Raw genomic sequence first — 14,215 nt, forward strand, 5'->3', positions numbered from 1 at the left:
ACTCCAGTGTTTCCAACGACTTTTTCTCTCATGTGCACAGTTCCTAGACATTCATACAGGAGTCTATTCTCCATCTAAAAAGCAATAGAAACATTCTGGTTTTAAACCAATTTTCAAGAAGACTACTTACATGATTTCAACTTTTGAACTACTATCCTTTTAAAAATTGATTGAATTGTGAATTGTTAAAAGTAGTTAAGAGATTAAGAGAAAACAGATTCAGTATTTGATAAAACACATTTGCAGTCAACCAAGTCAGAATTTTTGATTTAAGCAGATATATAAAAAGTGTGAATGACTAACACCAAACTAGAATCTAAACGCACTTTTCAGTTTCATAAACATCATGAAATCACAGAGTCGTAGAATGGTTTGGCTTGGAAGGGACCTTAAAGATCATTGGTTTTAGTTCTTCTAAATCTACCCTCTTTCAGTCTCCTCGTTACTCCTTGTCTCCTCATGGCACTCCCTGGTCAAGAATCCCTCCTCTTCTTTCCTGTTGCCCCCTCCAGGTACTGGAAGGATGCTATAAGGCCCCTCCAGAGCTTTCTTCTCTCCAGGCTGAACAACCCCAACTCTCTCAGCCTGTCCTCACAGGGGAGGTGCTCCAGTGCTCTGATCATCTTCATGGCCACCTGTGGACTATCTCCAATATGTCCATGTCTTTCTTACGCTAGAGACACCAGAGATGAGAGTTGCAGGTGAGGTCACACGGGAGTGGATTAAAGGGGGGGAATCACTTCTCTTGACCTGCTGGCCACACTTGATGCAGCCAGGAGACAGCTGGCTATCTGGGCTGCAAAAAAATGGTGCCAGGTTGTGCTGAGTTTCTCATCAACCAACACCCCCAAGTCCTCCTCTGCAAGGCTGCTCTCAATCCAGCCATTCCCCAACCTCGTTTGGGGTTACCTTGACCCAGGTGCAGGACCTTGCAATTAGCCTTATTGAACTCCATGATCATCATATGGGCCCAGGTCTCCAACCTAGTCATGTCCCTCTGGATGACATCACTTCCCTCCAGAACGTCGACGACACCACACATTTTGGTGCTGTCAGCAAACCTTCTGGGGGTGCACTCGATCCCACAGTTCATGTCACTGGCAAACATGTTAAACAGCACTGGACCCACTACTGACCCCTGAGGAGTGCCAGCTGTCACTGGTCTCCACTTGGACATCAACATTGCCCGTGACTCTTTGAGTGTGACCATACAGCCAATTTCTTATGCACTGAATGATCTGTCCGTCAAATCTATGTCTCTCCAATTTATGTATGGATGTTGTGCAGGACAGAGTCAAAGGCTTTGCACAACTCCAGGTAGATGACATCAGTTGCTCTTCCCTTGTCCCCCAATTCTGTAACTCCATCACAGAAGACCACCAAACTTGTCAGACACGATCTACCCACAGCAAAGCCATGGTTGCTGTCACAAATCACCTCCTTATTTTCCATGTGCCCTAGCATAGTTTCCAGGAGGATCTTCACCATGATGTTGCCAGGCAGAGAGCTGAGACTGACTGACCTGTAGTTTCCTGGGTCTTCCTTTTTCCCTTTTTAAAAATGGAGGTTATCGTCTTTGTGTCCTATCTTTGCTTCAGAAGATCTGTGCCCTTTTAAGAGTACCAATACTCGAAATCAAGTCTCTCCACACAAACCAAACTGTGAAATAAGATACAGACACTCAGGAACAGAGGAAAACCTTACATTGGAGGGAACAAGCCAAATGGGGTAGGAGCAATGAACATTTGGAGAAGAGAAAATAAACGTTATGGAGGCTGAATTTCCTGACTGTTTTTCGCAGTAGCTGTGTATGCCATACAAATACAGGGTTTGCACGCACAGCTGTAAGAAAACTCTGAAGTAATCAGTTAAGGATTTGCTAAAAGCTCTCCCAAAATATTAGATGAATTTGCTCATCTTTATTATTTTTTTTAATCTCTTTTTTCTTTTCATTACTGTGAAGGCCAAAACCTTAAAATTAAATGTGCCTACGCTTCTAACCAAGGTGATAAACCATCTTGCTGCCTCCTACAAGCTTGCAAAACCTGTAAAAAACCTTTGGCACATCCCTGCAGAGACATATACTTGAACTTTTTTGCCTCCTCTAATTCTCAAGAGGCTCCTCAGGACTGGCTCAGGAGATGGCACTAAGCTCTGAGAGCAGCAGAATGGGAGATGCCAGATATCAGAAGGCTTCTGTGGTGCACAAGAGCTGATGACTGATAAACTACTTGTATGAGAGAAGCGGAAGGAGACAAGCAGGCAAAGTACTTAAATGTCTCATCATCCCAGTCTAAAGTTTGCTTGCAAGGGATTCAAGCAGGGTTTTACCATATAAAGTTGCATCAAGCAAAGCAAAATGTTGATTAGATGGTAAGGTGATTGCTTGTCTGTCTTATTTTCTTTCATTTTTTTTTTAGTGAAAGAAGGCTTGGCAGAGGTTTTCTGCGTATCCATTTTTCTCCCCTTAAGGGAGAGGAAAGGACATTTTAAACTGGATTAAATGGTCTCATGGCATGGCAGAACCTGGGTATGGCTGGTGGAAGAGTAGATAAATGGTAGTTGGTCAAGAGGTTGGTTCTAGTCTTTCTCATGAGAGAATCATGAGAAGAAAGGGAAGAAGAGCAGATGCTCTCCTGCTTGGAAAGCAAGCACCAACAGTGGTCCTCCTTGACAAGGATGTTCCAAAGCTTTTGGGTGGTAAGTGGTTTTGAAACACAAAGTGGATTACACTAGGCTTACAGAATTCTTCTGTTTTGAATTTTTCAATGTGAATACATAGACATATATATTAATTTCCTCTGAAAAATATCCTTTTTAGATGAATGCAAAGTTTCCTGAAAACTGACGGTTTTGACAATTAATGACCAGTAAAATCACATTTTATTTTATATCCACAAATATTCTGCAGAATAATCTCAGGATGGATTTGCGCCATGTTTTCCTTTATTGTGAACGGGGAGTTTGCTTAATGCAGAATTGCTGAAGGCAACTTCGAAATGGGACTTCGAAGTGTCTGCAGTAAACAAAAATTGGGTCAATTTTGTACTTTCTGCAAACAAAGGAACTTGGTAATTTCTAAGAGATATTTCTTTCCTGAATTTACTCATCGTTGCTCCTTGTTATCTCACAGTTGCTTGGCTAACACAGTGCAATGGAAGAGTGTGTTCACTTAAGCCAGTGGAAAAAAATCACTTTAGCAGTGAAGAAGTGAAATGAGACGTGGTGACAGTCAAATCATGCGTGTGACATGTGTGTGAAAATGCTGCTGCCTACAGCCCCCGCTGTGCCAGGACTAAGTACGATGGATGCTCTCATCTTACAGAGCTCAGGGGAGAAAGGAGTGAGATATTATCCTGCCCTGTGTGACAGAGAAAGCCAAATCACATTCAGTTCAATGTTGTTTCTTGCTTTCCGAACTGTCTCTTGAGGCACCAGAATGACTCACAAATTCACTGGAAAGCAAAACGAAGCAAAACAGTTTTCTTTCTTTTTATAAGATAATTTGAAATATAAAGAAAACGGAATTTTTATCCTTAGTGAAGCAAGATTTTTTTTTCTCCAGATCATCACTGAACAAAATAAGAGGTTTGAGCATGTAAAAAGAGCTTTCCTTTTAATAATTGTCAGTATTTTTTTACTAGTTTTGTTTTATGGCAGTGGTAAGAGACCTCTTGGTTGCAGCTCTGCGTTTATCAACTGCTGAAAAATGAGAGTAACACAAGTATGTGAAGGTTGTCCTTTGTCCAGCTACTCCAATGCAAAGGATGTTTACAAAGAGGAAACATCACATCAAGAAGTTAAATATTGATTTCGGTCTTATTTCACACATTTTTCCTCACGTCATCGAGCAGGTAGACATCTATACTTGTTCCCCACTCTTATTTCTGACAGTATTTTTCTGAGCTACTTGACTGCCCTAGTTGGCTGAATTTTCTTTTATTTTAAGTTGTTTCAGGTTGAGGTTTTTTATTTTCTCTTTTTTCTTTTTAACAAGGCTACTTTTTTCCCCTTAAAGAAAAGGTAATAATATTTATTTTTTTTATTTCAATCTCAAAACCATCAAAACAACTCTTTAGATTTTTTATATTCAGAATCCCTAATCTTCAAGGTGCTTGGAGTACACAACAAAACCACTTAAATGAACAAAGAGAAAACAACCAAGAAAGAAATCTTAACAGCTCTGAAAGCATAAACTGGAAAAGGAAAAGACAACTACACATGAAAAAGAAAAAAAAAGAAAGCAAAGTGCAGTATTTGAGGGGAAGGACAGCACTGGCTGACAACAGTGTGCTTTGGCGCCCCTGTGTATTTCACAGGTGGGATGTGAGATGTCTGGAAATGCCGTTTGTGTTGGGTGAACTGCGTGTGACAGGAGTCACTGGTTGTTGTTGTCTCAGTTTTTGGTCATTTGGGAAGCCTGCAAGCACTTATTTTATTTCAGGACTTCAGCACAAATCTCTTTGTGAAGCAAGGTTGGATTTAAGCGTGTGTTGTTCTCAGTCCAGAGCCAACTGAGACCTGCTGGGATGACTTTTCCAGCGTTGCTTTTTGCTGTATCTTATTGCTCTAGAGAAAGGTTTTGGCATCTGCTTGTCAGCAAAATCAACACGAAAAAGGATGTAGAGGGATATTCTGTAGAAATGGATTATTGCTGCTTTTCACATGCCTGGGGAACCTCAGTGAAGGTGTAGGGGAGGGGAAAATACTCTGTTTGCTTTCGAACAGAGTTCAGTACAGAGGTCCCAAAAGAAGAACCATAAGAGAGGAGCTGCAAAGGTACAAGGCTATTCTTCCCCTTCCTTCCACAGGCAAAGAAGTCACTGAGCAGTGGAAAGCCCATTTCTCTAGCAAAACTAAATCTTCTACACACTGCACTGGAACTGTTGGATCTTTAGGGCTGGTTTTTATTTTGAATAGGATTGTATTTTGAGACAATGTTTTCTGTCGCAAAAAGCAACCTGAGAAGTAGATGATTGCATTTCCTAAGTCTTGTTTTCTCACTGTATTAGGAGATTCTGAGTATCTACTGCACAACCCATTGCTGCATAGAGGTGGCGTAGCTGTGGGGCAGTGCTGAGGCTGAGCAAACCCAAGTTGTGTAGAGTGGAGGTTCAGCAAGATTTGAAATATTAAAAAAAAATATCCCCTTGTGACTCATCTCCCAGTCTGGTAGCAGTTTGCCTGAAATTATACAAAACCTCCAGGGATTTAGGACCATGAAATGTGGAATCTCTGCTCATGAGGTGGTTAAGATCCATGACATGTCAGTGCTGACACACTCCTTGTTCATGATGAGTTGTGTATCTGGCATGAGAGAGGGAAACTTGGGTTGAAAATTTTGAAATGTTGAAATAATTGGTCTTTTGAACTGAATTTACTAAACCTTTTAGGTTCAGTAGTGCCAGCAAACCCATACAATGTGCATGGCTCTTTCTTTCATCTCAGAAAACCCCCACAATGTATGATGGTGACTTAAAAGCTGGTGTCCTTTTCATTGTCGGTCACACACGTGTCATTCTGTCCAGACTGTTCCCCTGTCCACTGTTGTCTCTTTGTGCTTGCCTTTTCCAAAGAGCATTTAGAAGATGATTAGAGGATGATCAGAGGGCTGGAGCACCTCTCCTATGAAGACAGACTGAGAGAGCTGGGGCCGTTCAGTCTGCAGAAAAAGAGGCTCTGAGGAAACATTATTGTGGCCTTCCAGTATCTCAAGGGGGCTACAAGAAAGCTGGGGAGGGGCTTGTTAGGATGTCGGCCAGTGACAGGACTAGAGGGAATGGATTGAAGCTGGAGATGGGTCGATTCAGATTGGACGTGAGGAAGAAGTTCTTCCCCATGAGGGTGGTGAGACCCTGGCACAGGTTGCCCAGAGAGGGGGTGGCAGCCCCATCCCTGGGAGTTTTTCAGGCCAGGCTGGATGGGGCTCTGGGCAGCCTGATCTAGTGGGGGATGTCCCTGCCCATGGCAGGGAGTTGGAACTAGATGATCTTTAAGGTCTCTTCCAGCCCTGACAATTCTATGATTCTGTAATTTGCCACGGAGTCCTGGCAGCAAGCAAGTTGTGCTCCAGTGCATCTCCATGGGAAAAATGCAAGGACTGGGAAGATCGAGCATCACTGTCCTGCAGCAGAGATCCAAGTTACCTGGGTCAGACTGATGCCAGTCTTTATTCAGTACAGGTTGCCTCCATGCTCCCTTCTCCTCATCCACCCGGGAAAAAATATGGGCATCATGGATGATGAACATCATGGACTTACATTGACATGCATTTGTTTATTTGATTTTATTTATTGATAACTTTGCCTTTTTTTTGAGTGTGTGTGGTGAAGACAAGGGAACAAATTGCTGAGTTAGATATCTAAATGCACTGTCTGTCTCAGAGACTAGGTCAGGCTCTGCCAGCAAAGTCATTTTCAGGTTATTTGACTGTTTTTCTTCCTTTGCTGCAGTGTGGTGTGGATGGGAAAATTCAGAAGATACCTTGAAGAAAGAGGTGTGAGGTGATGTGTGTGTTGTGGGCTAAGTGGCTACTGATAACTGATGCGTTGTTTCCTGTGGGTCACAAACCTTTACCCTGTAGATTACGGTTATTTATAGCTCATTTTTGCTTTAAATAAATAAGAAAAGACATGTAGACACAGTATGCTTTCAAGATTATATTACTCTTGTTCTTTATGATTTTTTATTTTTTAAATTTTAAATACAAATGACTTGGACTGGCAGTAGAACGCGGTATATTTGGTCAGGAAAGGAAACAGAGAAAGTTATGTTAGAACCTTGCGGATTCACACTGGTATGGAAATGTTCTGAACATTGCAGAGCCAGGAAACCTTGTACGCGATATTTTGAGCCTGTGGTAATGCTGGAGCAGACACACATATATGTCCTTGCAGGGGCCAGCACCCTTGCAGTGACAGTTATTTAAAGCAGATTCCTATCCCAAACCTTTTTGGGTGGCTCCTCCACAGATGCACCTCTAGAGACGTTCAGAGAGGTAGTAGATCCATCCAGGAGGAAGGGCTAGTGGGGTCGAACTGAGGTGGAGGGAGGCACATCTTCCTGGTTTGATGTTTTCAACACTGCTATAGCTGGTTGAAGGGGACCAAACCTCCGAGGAAGACGGGCTTGGTTCCGTTTGACCAGCCAGAGCAGAGCATAGCTCCTCACCACGTAACTCTCTTGGCTTCACCGGGCCTTACCTGCAAGGGGAATTACATGGATTAGGCAGGAGCTCTGGTGCCGACCACTGCTTAGAAGAAGGACAGTGCAGCACTTCGGACACCAACTTAAGACACTTCACCACTTTCCATCTCAGATGACTTCTGGCACATCCATTTTGGCTAGTACATACACAGGGTCCACGTGATGCCCAAGTTCCTGGGTGACTGTCCAGACGAGGGTAAATTCTCTAATAATGCATAAGTGAACAATATTTAAGGGTGGAGATAAGCCTCAGGAGTTAAATTCTGTGTTCTTATCTAGATACTTCATAGAGTCTGGGCTTGTTTTGGAATCTGGTCCCAGCTCATAAGCCTGGTAATTGATATTTCTGTACCAGAAATGGTGCGGCCAGAAGGATCAGGGCAGGGATAGTCCACCTGTACTTGGCATCAGTGAGGCCACATCTCAAATCCCGTCTTCAGTTTAGAGCCGCTCCTGACAAGAAGGACACTGAGGTGCTGGAATGTGTCCAGAGAAGGGCAATGAAGCTGGGGAAGGGTCGGGAGAACAAGTGTGATGAGGAGCAGCTGAGGGACCTGAAGTTGTTTAGCCTGGAGAGGAGGAGGCTGAGGGGAGACCTCGCTCTCTGCAGCTCCCTGGCAGGAGGGGGTAGTGAGGTGTAATGGTCCCTTCTCCAAAGTAACAAGTGATAGGACAAAAGGAAATGGCCTCAAGAGGCACCAGGGGAGGTTTAGATTAGATATAAAGAAAAAATTCTTTGTGGAAAGGGTCGTCAAGCACTGGAACAGGCTGCCCAGGTAAATGGTGGAATCACCATTGCTGGAGATATTTAAAAGCTGTGTAGATGTGGTGCTCAGGGACATGGTTTATTGGTGGTCCTGCCATTGCTGAGGTAATGGTTGGATTTGATCTTAAAAGTCTTTTCCAACCGGAACAATTCTATGACTCTATAACGAGAAAAGCCTTCTGAAGCCTGGAGGGTTGGCATTTGCCCATTCTAAGCCACAGCAGCCTGTGTCTGCAGATTTTTCTCCATGCAGCTCTTTTCTTCCTGCTACTTTCTCTCTCCTAATTTTTCCTCTTTTCTAAAAAAAAAAAAAAAAGGGAAAGGAAACACAGGAGCGGGGAAGGGAGGAAAGACACCTCCTTTGTCAAGTGAAGGAAAGTCACCTGCCGGTTGTCAGTCAGGCATCACTTTTCAGAGCCCTCCAGCTGTACCTGGGAGCCTTGGGGAGGAGACAGCTGCCCAAGGCCATGAGCAGCAGGGCATGCGGCGGCTTCCAAATAGGACAAAAGCAGCATTTTTCCAGCCCTGTGCATAGGCCCCTTTCCATGTGTGTAGTTTTTCAGGGACCCGGTATGTTGTTTTCTGAAATACATTTTAGTTAGGGTTTTTTTTTTCCTCTTTATCTTTTTTTCCCCCCTTTTTCCTTTTACTGCTCAACCTTAGGAAGAATATTAACTTGAGTAACCTCAGGACTCCTCTGCTTGCTTCTTGTGTTCTCTCTGTTTTATCAGGGCTATTCATTAGCCAGGAAAGCATCAGCAACATAAATTTAGTATTCCTTACAGAGATATCCACCCTGCTGCAAAAGAACAGCTCAGGCAAGCCTTCAGTTGAAACATCCACTTCATGCACTCTCCATCAACACCAGACTGTTGCAAATGTGATGGGAGTGAGGAAGAATTCTTAAGCTATTTGATAATTTTGCCTTCAGTCAGGGCCTGGGTGCAGATAACCAACCAGAGGATGGAGGGAGGAGCAGAGTTAAAACAGTAGCCTTGACCTCCAGCCAGGCTATAAGTTTTCCTAAACCTTACCCCATGTCTGCATGAATGTTTTGCATTATTTCTTCTCATGTGTCCTTGCAAGTGTCTGCCTGTAACTTAATCCTGGCCCATACTGGGCAGGAGGAGTTAATGCTGATCGCAGGCTCCAGTGGAACAGGCGTATGCAGGCTGGAGACAGCTGCAGAAAGTAAAGGAGGGATGGGATTCCACTCCAGATCTAAAACACAAATTTATACAGTCAGTTATAGGATCATAGAAACAGATTCAGAGATTCATAAAAAAATAGAATCACAGAATGTTTTGTGATGGAAGTGACTCTAAATGTCATCTAGTCCAAACCGCTGCAGTGAGCAGGGACATCTTCCACTAGATCAGGTTGCTCAGAGCCCCATCCAGCCTGACTTTGAATGTTTCCAGGGATAGGGCATCTGTCACCTCTTTGGACAACCTGTACAAGTGTTTCACCACCCTCATTTTAAAAAGACTAGGGATGGATTCAGGCTTCCAGACAGAAAGGTTGGCTTCATTTTCTAACACATAAACATCTGGTATCATCTGAGGTAACATGCAAGGATGGCATAGGACATACCTGAAGAAGTAGACTATTAGAGTACTCCAAAGTTACTAGAACCATCTTATTAAGCAACTAAATAAAGTCCAGATCTCCAAAGACTAATATATTTTCAACATGTTACAGATGAAGAGACTACCAGGTGCAGAAAAGTGCATGTTGTGTTTGAGACATGAGGGATGGGTTCATGAGCAAAACCAAGGAGAGAACGTGGGTCAGGATTCACACTCCTGCCTGCTCATTCCATTGGGTGCCTTTTTATCTTGAGTCAGTGCTATGATTAAAGAAAAAAAATCCTTTTCTTCTCCTCTGTTTCTCTTTTGAATTAGTCTTCATAACCTAAGAGTTAGATCTGTAGAGGAAAGACAGGCTGAAATAATGTTTGACAAGCACTTTCCTGAATTATATCTGGGAGACCACAGAGCTTGGGTCAGATGCAGAAGCCTTGGTTTTGATTCAGACTGAAATTTTGCAAGGTACCTCAGTGACTGAGGAACATATCTGTCATTGGTTTCAAGGTCTATATTGGTGTATTGAATAGTGCTGAGGTACAAGCACAGGAACTCAGTGGTTTCTGCTTTGTTTATCGCAGTTGTTGCCACAGTTTTGACCTGTGTCAATTAGTACTGATCCTAACAGTTCCCAAGCTGAACTTGGGAATTAGGGCAAGTCAAGGATCATACCCAGTAGGGGATTTGAGGATGACCATCTGTTTAAGAAGATGAGGTAGCTGAATGTCAAGAGTGATTTTTAGCCCATTGGCTTGAGGACAAGAACACAGGCCCTGGCACTATTTACTGAACTAGCAGTGGTGTAGACGGTGAAACTTGGACTCTCTGATGCCAAAGGCTCTCTGGGGTATGAGACCAAGGAATTTAAACTACAGCGATGGAAGCCTGCTGGCTCCATCATTGCCTACAGCAGAGTGTGGCCAACCTGACTGACACAATTGGCCTGAAAGTTGGACAAACACATGGGTATGAACTTACTGAATTGTGAGGTCTACCTGCATGTAATACTCCTCCAGGTAAAACTGAAGCTGTGAACATTAGTCACTGCAGCATAGACATGCCCTTAAGCTTCTAACTAGATCAGGTTTATTGAAAATATTTTGGGGATGAATTCCTACAATTTTCCATAGGAAATGAGGGTCTGAAAACCTTTCAAAATGTAGATCATAATGCTGACAACAGTATCCATCACTGCAAAGCTTCAGAAGATTTCCTAAACGCTTTCTTAAAATAAATGGATGCTGATTGAAAACTACTGAAACTTTTGAATATTTGGCCTAGTGGAAGAAGGTAAAGTGTGAGATGGTTTGAGCTCTTCAGCTCCATGGAAGAGGATATGTAGACTATTCTGGAGATATCCAGGGTATCTCCTGGCTCTCCTAGATGGGTGAGAAGCAACTGGTTCACTCTCTTGCAGTTTGCAAAGAAATATACTGAACTCATTGCTATGTGGTGTTATTAGAGCAAAGAATCAAGCAGTGCTCAGAAGAAATCACATTTGTGCATATGGCAAGATTATCCTGAGTTATGATAACACAGATTTAGGGAAAAAGAAACCCCACAACACAATTTTTGAAACAGCTGTGCACCTGCTTTTCTCCATAGTGTCACATTAAATAGGAGACAACTTTCCTCAGCCTGTTGTGCCTATTACTCACTGAGACAGTATTAACCCACTACAGCAACTACTACATCTGTAGTATTCATTTTAATCCCATTAAAGAAGGCCTTGTTATGAATTACCAGTAAATAGGCGAGTTCTGTAACCTATGTGAGACCTAGATTCAGTTTCGCTCCCTGCAAGTCCTTCCTACCCAGTGCTGTTTAATTCTTCTTGTGTCACTAAATCTAAAGCTTTTTCCACCAGCTGAGAGTGGATGAAAATTATTGGGGCTATTTGGGACATCAAGATTTTCAGTGTGCCCCTGAAAAGCACTTTTGTGACTTGTAGATTTGACTTTGTCTAGGCTGAGTCTATAGTCACATGGGTGATGTTTGCAGAGAAAAATGTGCAGAATACATCTTGGCTATAAAATTTGCATGGATTCAGAAGTTTGCAGCCTTTTTTGATTTTCAGATCCCTATGTGCTTTCCATGGACACTCTTAATATAAGCTCCCTGACTACATTTGACAAAGTGAAATTCAAATATAATGTGATTACAGCAAAGCGTTTGACTCCTTGCAGTAGCTGGAAGCAGAGGACACTGGTGATGTCTCTGTGAAACCACACACTTCCTTACATTCCATAGCAGCCTAATCCATATGGGGATATAAAGAAGCATGTCATCTCATAAGAGAAGTCTGGATTGTGACAGCGGGACAGCTGTCCATCCTCTACTCCTGAAGAGGTAGTAGTGTTCCTCAGAGCTGGTGGTCCTCTTCCTCCTTGGAAAAACAGTGGTAGCACAAAACCCACAAATCCCTGTAATTTCACTGGTGCCCTTGTCAGTACAGGATGGTTTGGATGTATATTTTCAGGCAGTTCAGGTTTTCCAGTGCCCACCATTCGCGAGCACTCCTGTGTGTGCCGTTGCACAGTGTTGAAGGCTGGAATGTCATGTGCGTGCAGGGAAGAGCACGTTGGAGCATGTCTTGGACTTGTTTTGATAGCCCTGAAACCCTGAAAAACTAGAGTCTGCTGTAAAAAACCCACAAGTCAAATGAGTGAGAAGTGATAATGTTCTTTCCTTTCTTTTTAGTAGTATTATTATTAGTAGTAGTAGTGCTATTGTTGGTTTCAAGGACCTTGATGGTATCAAGGACTTGAGGACCTGACTGAGGAAGAGGAGCTGCTCATACGTGCAAAGGGAGACAGTCTCTGCCCTGGCGATCTGCCAGACCAAGTAGCCAAACCCAGACAACAGCTCACCAGAGCCTGGCCTAGTTGTTCAGAAACAAGCTTGTAAGCTGCAAAGTCATAGAGTCATTTAGGTCAGAAGAGACTTCTGTAGGCCTCTTGGGAATCTCCTGGCTCAAAGCAAGACCACCTTGGGTCAGGTTACTCAGCACCATGTCTAGCTGAGTTTGAATCTTTCCAAGGATGGAGACGCCTCAGCTTCTTTGGGTCTCTACCCCAGAGTCTGAATAGCCTTATGATGAGAAACCTCTTTGCTGATATCTAGTTGGAATTTTCTGTGTTCTAACTTGTGTTGGACATGCTGCACATGCTCAAAGGGGGCTATAGTCATGAGGTTTTCAGTGTGGAGAAGAGAAGGTGTCAGGAACACTGTAGAGCAGCCTTCCAGTACCTAAGAGGGACCTACAAGAAAGCTGGGGAAGGACTGTTCACAAGGGTGTGTAGCGACAGGACAAGGGACAGTGGTTTTAAACTAGAGCAGGGTAGATTTAGATTAGGCATTAGGAAGAAGTTCTTTAATACGAAAATGATGAGACATTGGAACAGGGTCCCCAGGGAAGTTGTGGCAGCCCCCTCCCTGGAAGTGTTCAAGGCCAGGTTGGACGGGGCTTTGAGAAACCTGGTCTGGTGGGAGGTGTCCCTGTCCAGGGCTGGGGGTTGGAACTAGATGATGATCGCAGAATCACAGAATCATAGAATCACAGAATCATACAATGTCTTAGGTTGGAAGGGACCTTAGAGATCATCTAATCCAACCTCCCTGTCATGGGCAGGGATACCCTTAGCTCAAGGCCTCATCCAACCTGGCCTTGAACATCTCCAGGGAGGGGGTAGACACAATCTCTCTGGGCAATCTAGTCCAGAGTCTTGCTCAAACTTGGACTGAAGAATTTCTTCCTAAGATCCAATCTAAACTTGTTCTCCTTCAATTTAAGTCTGTTTCCCCTTGTCCTATTGGTGGACACTATAAAGTCCCTCCCCAGTCTTCCTGTAGGTTGCCTTCAGGTATTGGAAGGCAGTGATAAGGTCCCCCCGGAGTCTGTTCTTCTCCAGGCTGAATAATCCCAGCTCCCTCATCCTGTCCTCACAGCAGAGGTGCTCCAGCCCCTGGATTATCTTCGTGGCCTCCTCCGAACAAGTGGTATTGAGATGTATGCAGCTGGCCCATGGTGCATGGGAAGCTCACAGCAGAAGAGAAAGTCGTACTCGATATGAGGAAGAATTTTTTTAAATGCAGGTGGTTGCACAGTTTTCCCAGAGAAGTGATGGAGGCCCCATCCCTGGAGACATTCAAGATCAGGTTGGATGGGACTCTATGCAACCTGATCTAGATAAAGATGTCCCTGCTCACTGCAGAAGGGTTGGACTAGATGACCTTTAAATGTCCCTTCCAACTCAACATATTCCATGGTTCAATGACTTTATGATTCTATGATTCTCTCCTGAGCCTCACCTTGGATTGAACAAACATGGACTGGGAAATTATAGCTAAATTACTAGAAATTAAGAAGCTGAATGGGACACTTACTTGACTGTAAAAATTGACAAGAATGGCAAGAAAAAGCCTTCAATGAAGGAAATCAGTAAGGTATAAATGCATCCACTTAGAGCCAGTATCTTTCTTTTTGACTACCCAAGAATATTATATTCATTGTGAACAGCAGATATGCAAACTAAGAACCAAGAGATTATGCTTTTTTTTTAAATTTTTTTGAGCCACTGAGAGTAACTCAGTCATCTGAGACATATCCAAAGCAACATCTGTCCCCGTCTGGCATGAGGAAGAGAAGGAGGAAAGA

This window comes from Apaloderma vittatum, unplaced genomic scaffold (assembly GCF_000703405.1).
Source record: "Apaloderma vittatum isolate BGI_N311 unplaced genomic scaffold, ASM70340v1 scaffold3586, whole genome shotgun sequence".
Taxonomy (NCBI): domain Eukaryota; kingdom Metazoa; phylum Chordata; class Aves; order Trogoniformes; family Trogonidae; genus Apaloderma; species Apaloderma vittatum.